At 41.1% G+C, this 9,457-nt stretch overlaps 1 long non-coding RNA gene across 2 annotated transcripts; it reads right to left on the reverse strand.

The window, feature by feature from the left end:
• Nucleotides 1-4,247: 4,247 nt before the first annotated feature.
• LOC119361991 lies at nt 4,248-7,982 on the reverse strand. Of its 2 annotated transcripts, XR_005173062.1 has the most exons (6): nt 7,289-7,982; nt 6,217-6,278; nt 5,483-5,587; nt 5,306-5,378; nt 5,123-5,215; nt 4,248-4,464 (listed from the first exon to the last, which is right to left on the reverse strand). It is a non-coding gene; the product is annotated as an uncharacterized LOC119361991 (long non-coding RNA). The 2 variants fall into 2 exon arrangements; XR_005173063.1 differs by lacking the exons at nt 5,123-5,215; nt 5,306-5,378.
• Nucleotides 7,983-9,457: the final 1,475 nt, after the last annotated feature.

Genomic DNA, 9,457 nt, shown 5'->3' on the forward strand with positions numbered 1-9,457 from the left:
AAAAAAGCAACATAATTGTATGTAATGGACACACTGAAGTTACCTGGGTAATCACAGGCTCAGTCTCCTCATCTGACTCAGCTACCAGTGTTCTGCCCCTCTTCTTGGGTTGCTTTTTTGGTGGCATGCCAGCTTTGTAAGAACTGCATCCACCTTTGTTGTGGCCTGCAAGACCACAATGGCTGCAATGAATAATGACCCCATGCCTTGACAGCTTCACCCCTCCCTTCTTGCTTGGTTTTTCTTCAGGTTGTTTCCTTCTGTTCTTCTTTTTCCTCCCAACTTTCTTTTCATACTTTGGAGGATCAATGTTAGGGCACTGGACAATGTGGTTCCACTCTGTCATGTCTCTAAGTGGCATCAAGAAGTGAGCATAAGCCCTGTTGTAGCTCTCAACTGAGTAGCAAGAATTAACAAAATCCACTGGATTAAGTCTTGCTTCTCTCATACATGCAACTGCATGATGGCATGGAATACCAGTCAAATTCCACCTTTGATAGCTGCATGCCAAGTTCTGCAACTCCACAATGTAATCCCTACCCATGCTAGCAACAGAATAAACACCATCTCCTGCTTCTAATGGATAACAATTGTTGGACAATTCAATGTACTTGTCCAGTTTCTTTTGAATTTTGGGACATATGGGTCCTGTAAACAATAGTGCTTCATCTCTTTTGTTGCACATCCTTGTTGTGAGCTGGTTGAAAATTCTCTTAATCATTGCTAGAATGGGAAGTTCCCTTGCCTCAAGAATATACCTACATAATGGCATGATCATGTGTTGGAATTTGGAATTTAAGTAAAAAGGTTTGTGAGCTACAGAGCAATGTTGATAAACTAGAGATCAAGCTTTACTTGACTTACTTATTGAAAACCTCAGAAATATTGTTGAGCAGGAGGTCACATTTGGGCCAGTCTCTCTGAAAAGCTTTCACCCACTGGTTAGGTGGTAATTCTTCCAGCCAACTGTATGCATCAATGTTTATGATCTTCATCTCCTCCATTGCCTCATCAAACCTATCAGTTGTTGTGCATCTTGCAATTTTCCATAATTGATTTTTTAGAACTTCTCCTCTGAATTCTTTGTTAAAGTTCTGCCATAGATGTCTCACACAGAATCTATGCTCTGAGTAAGGGAAAAACTTTTGTACAGCATTGATCAAGCCCTACAAATAGAGTCAAACATTTGAAAAGTTCATTCAACATGCATATAACTTAGTTAAAATGCAGAAAATACATTACAAACTTGGACAGTAAGTTACCTTCTGTTTGTCTGACATAAAAGTCCACAATGATGTGTCCTGTATTCCAAGATCTTTCTTCAGAGTTTGCATAAACCAGTTCCAGCTCTCTGTGTCCTCAATTCCCACTACAGCAAATGCAAATGGGAATATGCAGTCATTTGGGTCAACTCCAACAGCAGTTAACAAAATTCCTCCACTGTTGGTCTTCAGGTGGCATCCATCCAGACAAATCACTGGCCTGCACCCTTCCATGAAGCCCCTTTTGACTGCATCAAAGCTAAAATAGCAATGCTCAAACCTACCTTGTTCATTGACAGCAAGATAGAAAGTACTTCCTGGATTTGCTCTCCTAAGCTCACTTGCAAAGTCCCACAACTTGTTGTATTGGGCATCTTCATCTCCATATATTAAATTCTGAGCTAACTTCCTTGCTCTGCCAAGCTTTGATCTAGAGACCTTCATGCACCAATCCTTCTGCACTAGCCTTCCTAAATTCATCAAACTGATGTTCTCATCTGCTCTAACAGTCTCAATGTACTTCTCTGCAATGAATCTGTAACTAAAACCCCTGATTTTCCACTTCTTTGCACAAGTGTGCACATCAACTAATCTCTTTATCATGAAGCACTTGCTTCTATTGTCATAAGAAGCCCACATGTACCAGGGGCAACCTTCTTCACACCTAGCAGCAAGTCTCCGTTGGTCATTTGTTGGCATTTGTATAGACACTCTGTTTTTGCAGCTATACTCTTTGATAGCCCTTCTCAGCAATTTAACAGAGTCGAACACTTGCCCTACTTTGAAAGTAGGATTCAACATGTCCTCTGGTGCAAATGTTTTGAACTTCAACCTTAATTCCTCATCATCTGAATCAGGCAACTGTAGGTCCTCTTGTTCTGAATCCTCGCTGGGCTCTACAACTTTCTTCCCTTTCAAATCATGTAGGCCTGCAACTGAATCATCATACAAATCATCATCATCCTCTGATATGTGGTAGTCACTATCCACAAGCTCTGGAACATAGTCCTCATCATCTGACTCTGAATCTGTGTCATAATCTTCATCTAATGGTGACCTCCTTTTCTGACTTTTAGCCCTATTTGCAATATTGTTTGAGTAGTGTAACTCTGACTTCATTGGACTAATGAGAGGTGGCAGCTCAGCTTTAGGGAACCTAACTACATCATCATGAACCTGACCTGTTTCCTGGCTCTGCTCAATGCTATTGTCAGTAGCAACATAGAAGCACAGTAACTTGTTCCCAAGTGCTACTGCACATGACATGTTTTCTGTGTCTTCACATGACCTGATTTCTGCCAAGCCATTGGGCATCATCTCAAATCCAGGCAGACACCAGAAGACCCTTGCAGACCCAGAAATATCAAAGGATAATTTCCACAGCATGTCTTGGATACTGCTCAACCACCAATACCCTCTATCACAGTAATCAAACCATGCCATTTGTCCATTGATGTAAGACCTGTTTGTGCCTTCTCCAATGAAAAACCCACCATAATTCACAGCCACAGTAAACATATCCTCTAGATCAGCACCTATATGTATAGCAAATAAATTCAGTTAGCACATACAGTCAGGTAGCATATACATTCAGTTTAGTTAATTCAAATAGCTCACAAATTCAGTTAGCTCATACATTCAGTTTAGTTAATTCAAATAGCTCACTAATTCAGTTTACCACTTGGCTAAAAATTTCAGTTCATATAGATTCAGTTAGTAAACATTTTACTGTAGACAAGTTCAGTTAACGCTAACATGTGTCATTCAGTTCCCAACAGAGAAATATAGCCGGGCTTAATTTTTGCATGACTAACATGTGCCAACTGTTACCTTCAAACCGTAGGAAAAAGGCCTAAAACAGAGTCAGTCTTAACCCCCCCTAAAAAAACCATACTTTCATAGCTATCAGGGAACAGAACAGAGCCAGGCTTAACCCCCCTCAAAACCATACTTTCTGTACCGGACCAAGCAATGCATCACATCCAAAACGAGGAGCAACAGGGACATGAACACGAGGAACAGGGACATATGAACATGAACACGAGGAGCGGGGGGGTGGCGATCACTCACCGTAGACGGGGGGTGGCTCTCCATCAGGTCGCAGCCGCGGTGCCATGCTTCGAATCGACGGCGAACTCACACGCGTAGGCGCCGCCGCCGCCGCCGTGCGTCAGATTGAAAACCCTAGGCGATCAGCGTCGCCTCCTCCTCTTTCCTTTCCTCCTTTCTCTTCTCTTTCCCTGAATCGACTGGTTTTGAAGCGGGTCGACGGTGTCGAGGTGGGCTCGAGGGGTCTTTCTGCAAACTGCAGTACGAACGTGGTAGCATTTTTGCGATATGGCCCTCCCGTCGCGATATTTCGCTGCTGCAGTCCCTCGAACGATGATGTGGCAAGGTACAACGAGTGAGACAGCGCCACGCAAGCAAAATACGTATGAAAACGGACGCGGTGACCGTATGTGCGCACGCGGAACAAGTTTGTCAACCCGAACATTACAGTTTCTGAATTCAGTGACCTTTTTGCACGCAACGAACGAGCTTAGTGACTGTTGATGAATTTTACTCAAGCAACAATCAACATAATAATAAAGCAACAATCAACATACATGCAACCGCATACAACAACCTAATTGACTAAAATGCCCCCTTTCTTTAATTTCACAGCATGCCTCCTCAAGTAGCTCTCGCCGGGTCTAGATTGTCTCTGTTTCTTTACTAACTTATTTGTAAGAGAACTGTTACATCCAAATGTAGGATGTACTCACTCTCTAAAGAAATATAAGATTTTTTATTGATTATATAGTACAATATTAAAGTGGCCTCGTACATGTAGAGCTAGGAGTTTACCATACATGCTATGAATTTATATGTGTATCCTTTCTTCTACCTGTTATTGAACATGCGACACAACAAGTCCTCATAAAGAAAGTTATAGTGATAATTATTCTCAACAGAGGGAGTATCTATAAAACATACTGCCTTTTAATGTAAGGCGTCTATTACATAGCACAAGTAGAAATTACAAAGTGATTACGTAAGGAGGGACATGTCCCATCCAAACATTACTACCCCGGAAAAAAAAGTCTGGGCAACCGTCGCAGGATCATGTTTCTTTTTTTTTTTACAAACTCTATTGACTTCTGAAAAAACTGAGGCAAAGTAGATGCAAAGTGACCTGATTTCTCCATTAACTGTTGGGTTTCTGCAAGCAGAATCATGTGTAGTGTGTTAACTGTGGTGATTATGACAGAACAGTCAAATTCGAACATCATAGCAAGTAGGGGAAAGTATATTTTTCATCCCTAAACTCTCTCGAAAGTATAGAAACGGTCCCTTAACTTCAAAACCAGCAAAACTTAGTCCCTCAATTCTTTAAACCGGATAACTCAGTCCTTTGATTTAACAAAAGTGGTTTTCACGCTGACTTGCATGGTTTCACAAGTCATCGCCCATGTGTGGCCGAGCAACAACGGCAAACCGGGCGAGCCGCCGAAGCGGGTGCGGCTGACGGCGCTGGAGCGGTGACAAGTGTGCGCCCCGCCGTCGCGCCGTTGTCCGCGCCATGTCCACGACCCACAACACGCAAGTGATGGATTTGAACGAGAACTGGATGACGCGGGGACATCAACGGCGCGGTCGCCGACAATTGCAGAGGCATACCATGAGCACGAGGCGGCAACACGAGCATCAGTTAGTTGTGACTGTGTTACGAGTTCGCCGTGAAGGCCAAGCCGCCGCGTGCCTCAGTGCTGCTAGCCGCGACAGCCCCGCTCGTCCCACAAAACTAACTGTAGCGCAGCTCCCTACCCTCCTGCACCCTTTGTGTGCGCCGCCGACAGCCACGCAAGCTCTATGCCTACCTCTTCCTCTTGTTGCCTGGTGGCGCCAACTGCTCGACGAAATGCCCAGCCGAGTTAAAATGGAAAAGAAGAAGATTCCCACGTGGGTGCTGACTGGTCAAAACCATGCCAAGTAAGCATGAAAACAGCTTTTGTTGAGTCAAGGGACTAAAATAATCCGGTTTGAGAAGTTGAGGGACTAACATTTGCCGGTTTTAAAGTTGAAGGACCGTTTCTATACTTTTGAGCGAGTCCAGGGACGAATATATACTTTTCCCTAGCAAGTATGCACAAAACAATGTGTATCAACAATAACAGTACAAGTTGAAAATTTGGAATTATTGAGTGCACCCTTGGGTGCTATTTTAAAGACATACTAACCTAATTCCCCTTGTTTGCTCCCTGAGCATCGTCGAAGATTGAATGTTCTACTATCTATGAACCAGCCAGTTCCCCTGGTTTGAAGCAACCTGCTATTTGGCATCTCTGATAATATATGTGCAAAACAATCAAAAGATTTCCCTAGATATTTGTAATACATATTAGTTCTTATCTTGTAACCAAGCAATATGCAAGATAAAGTTTCTTTAGGATGACCAAGTTATATGTACATTGTAGCAGATACCAAACTTATTTCTAAACACTCATAGAATGGCACAATATCATAGATTTTGTTTGTACAAAAAAAATTATATTGTATCTAATGTCTGATCTCAGTATTGATCTCGGATTACCAGTTGTACTTCTGAATGAAGTCCCAAGTAAATTATTTGAAGCCCATGAAGCAACCACATGAAAAAAATCACTCAAGACGATGCTTTATATTTAAATCATACCACCTCTAATCCCCTAGATATCTTATGGACCTTGATTTCTCACACATGAACATTGCCAACAAATACACATACCTAATCCATATGCACTCTAGCATGAAAATGTATGTTTTGCTAGCTCATCCATGGTACTTACACATGCAGTTATCACTTCAACGTTCTTTGCAACCTAGTTAAATGTGGATGGCTGGATAAACATATAAGAAAGTATTTATATTTCTAAAAGAAAAGAAATCCTACAAAATTGAAGACAAAAGCAAAATGTAGATGATAGATATTTACTAATATCATCTTATCCTATGCGTTCGATGCAGCAGCATCTTTGTGGCATCGGTGAAATCTCCCTGCAGCATAAGATCTTCATAACGCCAAAACAAAGGAAAGCTTCCAAGCGTTTCCAAATATAAAAAATTAACAATCTTCAAATCAATTAAAGGAGTAATCATTTCAACCCCAGGAGGCTAGAATGAGGAGCCCTTGTTGAACTCATTTTTCACAAGAAAAAAAAAGAAAAGGAACATATATAAGATAACAAGAAAATCTACATCTCCTGAAATTAAGTATACATACAACAAAAATATATGTTATTTTACCAAAACAGTGAGAACAATTACTTCCTTGGGATTTCTAAGAAAAAATTTCCTTTTAGTTTTTCCTCAAGCAATTAACAAGAAATGGTTAGAAAAGTCATAATATATTCAATCTTAATGTGACATGTGCAGGTATGATCATTAAAAGTACAGACCGACTTGATCATGCAGATACTAAAGAAAGAAAACAACCCTGCTTATTCACCAATCCTAGAACCCTACAATGAAAGTTTCACGAAATAATTACAAAAACCAACAGTTCTTCATAGAATTTACACCTGACATCTACTATGGTTTCAGAAATATTTCATTAGGTAAAAGGTAGAGGATGTATGCATATCTTTTGAGCTACTCTCAACCTCTTAATGTGACATGTGCATGTTTGATCATTAAAAATACACATTGGTCATGTAGATATTAAGGAAAGAAGAAAAAAAATATAACATTAGCAGATCATTAATGTTGCTACTACACAATATCTACGGCGGCTTGTTGTTGCTCTTTGTGTCTCCTATAAAATTGGAAGTTGTTTTTCGAATCAAAGCTTAAACCATGAATGTTGCTAGACGAACAAAATTTTGAATGGACAAAGCAAAAAATATTCAAGACCTTGCTGGATTAAGAACCACTAATATCTAGATAAGGTCAAATGATATAAGAAGACATGAGGTCAAAATGATCGCAGTAATAGCTCCGAAAGTAGAAGAATGATACAAGAACACATCAGTCAAATGATATAAGAAGACATGAACATTGTAGCTTACTGAAGATTGTCCCATTTTCCTGCCTAAAGCTTGGTCCTGACCTCCTGATTAAAAGATGCAATTAGGAAATGAGTATATATTTTCTTCGCGGATTCAATACCATCATCGCTGGTATATTAAATTAGACTATATGGAACACTGTATGTCTTTGAAAAATTCACATTCAAATTAGGTAATAAGTAGAAACAAAAATAAGTACTTACTTCCGCGATATATTTTAATAGATCACTTATGTCATTAGCTATATTTAGCTTTTAACTTCACACATAAAGAATAGGATAAGCTGCCCTCAACTGTATAAGATCATAGGCTATACAATTATGTAATAAAGGAACAAGTCCATAAATTTATCCATCCATAATGTTTCCAAATTTTACCCAAATTAGGAGCATTTTCTAAGATTGGTACTACTCCTAAGGTAAACCAGAAGAGTGATGGCAATATAAGCAACACAATAGGTGTACATCCAGAACAACAGTTCTTTGATCATTGGAAAAATTATATCAGAGATAAGAAAGATCCATGAACAATTTTATATATATGCATAGGCCTGATAATCTCTTGTGTCTCAACATCACTACCGTCCAGTAGGGACCAACAAAATAAAGTGTTAACCATCTATTTCATACAATCAACAGCTGAATAGTGAGGAGAGGCCAACGAGCACCGGCTGCTAGAAGATTGAGGGAGGACATCTTACCATCCATAAAAAGTTCAGTTTAGGTTCAGAGACGACCTCCGCGACAGCAGCTCCTACTCTTGTGGCCTAGGCGATGGATTCCGCTCTGGGGTGACCATGACATTGACTCTGTAGGTGGCTTCGGCTCTGGAAGCGGCCACAATTGTTGCCTTCGGCTCAGACCTACTCCCTCCTGCGCAAAAGGGGGCTCTATGGCCCCATCTCGCCTCCATCCTTACCGGGTACATCCAGTTTCGCTCATGACTGAGTGATAATCCTCATATTTTGGCAAGCCTAAGAGTTGTGGTGTAGTTTTCAAGTTTCCTATGTCCATATGGAATAGAAGAAAATGAATCATAGAGCGATATAAAAATGTAGCTCTTTCACCATTGTACAGAAAAATATAGCAGTTTCACAAATACAAGCATATTGTCCTTTTATGTCCAATGAAGTAAAGCAATTTACAATCAGTAAGCGAATCTAAGGAGCAAACGGGTAAACGGTTAGGATCTTGAAATAAGAAGAGTATGTGTTTTACTGCTATTCTTCTTGCTAATTCAAAGACATGTTCGTTGTCAATAGGGATGCCACGGGCCAATCACACCATTTCTACCTGCACTTGCTAGCTACATATATTGGAAGTGCACTAAAAATTTCATACAAAGCTGCTTTCCTTACATAGATGCTCCACGATTTATTTATTTTGTTTTGAGAAATCAAATCAAAAGTTTTATTTTTTGTTGGTCAATCGTAATCCTTTCACAGCAGCAAGAAACTACTGGATGAACTAATGAAGTCGTCTCTTTCAGCATTCTAACAACCATCAGGTCTGTGTCGCATGATAACAGACCAACACGCAGTAATACAAAGAGGACCCATGGACGCACATGTGCCCTGACATGTATGTTCCCTCATAGCATAGATCCCATTGGCTACAAGTAACTGAAGTTACTGCAAGGAGATAGTAGAAGACAATGGTGCATGTGGTTTTTGCCTCATACGTGGCCGAGATTTAGATAACATAACAGGGAATTGCCAAGATGTATATAAGGCCTACCCATCACAGGGAAGTGGCGCAACTACCTTGTACGGTTGGATGCATCAGGCCTCCGGGGAGAACTGCTCTACAGAATCCCTCAAAGCGCTCACTGTAGGACACCCATGCTGCTTCTGCCGCCGCCCCCACTTCCCTCAGCCCACTTCCTTCGCGCTCCTCGACCAACAGGACATACTGACGAACATTGCGGCACCGCCCGCCGAGGTCGATGGCGTGGATGTGCACGATGTGGTCGGCGACCTTGGCGGTTGCATGGTCGGAGTGTGCCCTGTACAGGTGGCGGCTGGGAGATAAGAAGCGACGATATGCAGATGTCATTGTAACGTTCTCGGAGAAAAATAATAATCATTTGCATAATGAAATTATTTCCGGACACAAACCGTCGAGCACATGGAGAGGGATGCCTCTTACCTCGCAGGGCAGCACCTCTGAC

This window comes from Triticum dicoccoides, chromosome 2B (assembly GCF_002162155.2).
Source record: "Triticum dicoccoides isolate Atlit2015 ecotype Zavitan chromosome 2B, WEW_v2.0, whole genome shotgun sequence".
Classification (NCBI taxonomy): Eukaryota; Viridiplantae; Streptophyta; class Magnoliopsida; order Poales; family Poaceae; genus Triticum; species Triticum dicoccoides.